Here is a 2,911-nt window from a genome sequence, read left to right as displayed (position 1 = left end):
AGCGAAATCATCTGTGGATCCGACTATTGCCTTCCAGTTGGCCTCACCTTCTGCCCCCCAAATCTGTTTGCTAGAGTTTCCAAAGTGATCTTTTTTAAAAAAAGAAGAAAAACAACAACAATAAACTAGGTCATGTTGCTGCCCTTTGTAAAATCTTCCAAGGGCTTCTTTGCTTGGAGATTTAAATCCATACTCTTTGTGCTTGCTTACAAGGAAATATGTGATCTATCTGTGCCTCTTCTCAAATATCATGTACCAGTCTGCCTTCCCACAGTGCTCTAGGGCCTTCTGCTTAGAATGCTCTTCCTCCTGAATTTTCCACTGTCATCTCCTTTTCATTTTTAGATTTCAGCTTGAATATTGCCTTCTCAGGCCTTTCCAGACCCTGCATTCTAAACTGGCCACTCAATCATTCTTATTTAAAATGCTAAATATCAATCACTTTGATACAAAATTTGTGTATCGTCCCTCTCTCCACCCCCAATAAAAATGAAAGTGCATAAGTTCAGCAAGAAAAGCTCTGATTCACACTGTTCACCAATGTCTTCTCAGCTAATAGGACACTTAATTGAGTTCAGCATGTTATCTTTTCATGAGTTGGGGTTTATCACTTAAATTAAGAAGTTACTATGAATATTCTTGCTATTCCGATTTTGTAATAATCAGGACAGGCTAAACATTCACAGTATTAAGACCATGCATGTATCCCTAGACCTAGTTATTTCCCCAGGTCTGGTTTCATAAATGCTGGTGATAAACCAGGTCTGATATATTATATGATCATTTTGTGTGATCATATAATGGCTGTGATTCTAAGTTATCTTTGATCAACCTTAGAAAAATGACAGTACAGCTAACATAGTAACTTTTGCAAAAAATCAGCGCTAATTTGCAGCCTGTGGTCTACAGAAGGGATAACCAAAGTAGAGAAATTTGATGGCACCAGTTGCTATTAAATGAATTGTAAAAATTACTGTATATAGAAATTTAAAAATAAAAAATAAGCAGCTAATTGTCATAATAAAAGGTCTAATTATTTAAAATAAGTACTACCTGAGATACGTTTACAAACAATATTAGATTATTTTATGTGAAAAATACTTTGGATTAAAGAAAAAAGGTGTTAAAAATATTTTCTGTGCTTGATTTCCAAAGCATATTATTGAAGATGATCTTTTCAAGGATTCTAATAGTTCTTTTTCTCTTTTAATTGCTTAGATCATAATCTAGAAAAAGAATTTTAGGTTAATAATCCAATCTAAATTTCCACTTACTATTTAGCAGACATTTTTTGCTCTGTCTCTGGCCAATCTCCATGTTAAATGAGAGAGGATTCCAAATAAGACCCGGTGAAGGTAACATTTGAGTTTCAGTATGAGTAGAGTGAAAATAGAAGTAGGTGAAAAGCAGAGAAACTGGTGCTTTAGGCAAAGGCGTGAATTCAGGTCTTGTTCTGGAGACAGAATATAAATGAGATTAGCTAGAAGGGTTGGTGGGAGCCAAAACATCAAAGGCCGTAAATTTGAAGAGTTAGGGTCTTACTCTGCATGGGAAGCCAACAGATTTTAGACTGAGTGTCATAGTCCTGTGTTGTTCATGTTGTCATGGATAAGATTGTGCAACATTAGCTAAGTAATGGACACAAATTGACCTCACATACTTAATCAAAATCAATAGGGGCCAGGCACTAGTGATTATGAACAAAAGGAGTTTCCAGTAGACCTTGGAATTACACATTAGAGCTAAAGGACATATAAAAAAAGATTTATTCATTTATCTTTCAGTCGTTATTTAGAGGGCACTAACCATGAGTCAGGCACACAGGGAGACCTCCAAGCTATTTTCGGTATGCTGAAAGACCTAAAAGAAAATTGTCTATTTCCTCTCAACAGGCTGAGTAGGGTGATTAAAATTTCTTGTTAGTTTGCTTTGGGTTGGAATTTACGGGAATTCACTACGGGAACACTGATAATCTCAGGCTGACCAGAAGCTCTGATAACAAAAGATAATAAAAAAGATGATAATTGGTATTTGGTTTTCTTAAAGAGAGAATGAACTGAAATTTAATGTAGTTTGCTAGGTAAAATTATTCAGAATGTGGAAAAGCCAATGCACGGAAGAATATTCAGGAGACAGAAGTAATGAAATTCAGATTCCCACCTTTACACAGTCTCTTTTATATAAATCCCAACCTGTTTCTCCTCCCCTAATTTCCACCTCAGTAATGGCCCCACAATTCTTTCAGCTACAAATCCCAGAAACCTGGGCATTCTTCTCAACTCCTGCCTCCATTTAGTTCTTCTATCAAATCACAAACCAAACTATTGACTCTACCTCTGAAACTTTTCTAGAATCTTACCTTCTTCTTTATTCACACTATTCTGGCCTCTGTTGGTGTCACAGGAGACACTCTTCCTTCACCACTCTACAGCTTTTTCCTTTGTTTTGCAGAGTGGGTGGAATTCACAAACTAACTGTTGAGCAAACCAAGGTCTGTGTGACCTTGCCCAGAAAGATTAATTATACATAATGCAACAGGGAATAAAATATGTCACAGTTGTCAAATTCTTCTGAGATATCCTCCTATGTCCAGAAGCTGTGCTAGCTAGTTATTGAGTTTTTATTAGAAAAGAAGGAGGAATGTGTCCTTCAGTGTCCTGAATGAGCTAGAAAGTTGTGATTGGGTACTATAATCTAATCTGCCTTAATTGAGATAAGCAAGGAATGATGGGTTATTACCACAGGGTCACCATTCCTGCCCAAGGAAGTTATAACTATGATCGGATTACCTCTCCTCTTGGGCAGTTGGGCTTGGTGTATGCATGCAGAAATGAAGGTGATAACTATTGCTTAGCATTGTCTTGGATGAATAATAAAAGTAAAGTTAAAAGCAATTTATCAAACCACTTTC

At 36.4% G+C, this 2,911-nt stretch overlaps 1 non-coding gene across 1 annotated transcript; it reads left to right on the top strand.

Moving 5' to 3' along the window:
• Window positions 1-627: 627 nt before the first annotated feature.
• On the top strand, window positions 628-759 carry LOC119626051 (small nucleolar RNA SNORA72). Its single transcript, XR_005242245.1, has one exon. It is a non-coding gene; the product is annotated as a small nucleolar RNA SNORA72 (small nucleolar RNA).
• Window positions 760-2,911: the final 2,152 nt, after the last annotated feature.

The sequence above is a fragment of the Chlorocebus sabaeus genome, chromosome 15, assembly GCF_047675955.1.
Source record: "Chlorocebus sabaeus isolate Y175 chromosome 15, mChlSab1.0.hap1, whole genome shotgun sequence".
Lineage (NCBI taxonomy): Eukaryota > Metazoa > Chordata > Mammalia > Primates > Cercopithecidae > Chlorocebus > Chlorocebus sabaeus.
Note: the sequence above shows the minus strand (reverse complement) of the source record. Positions and strands in the feature narration are given on the sequence as shown.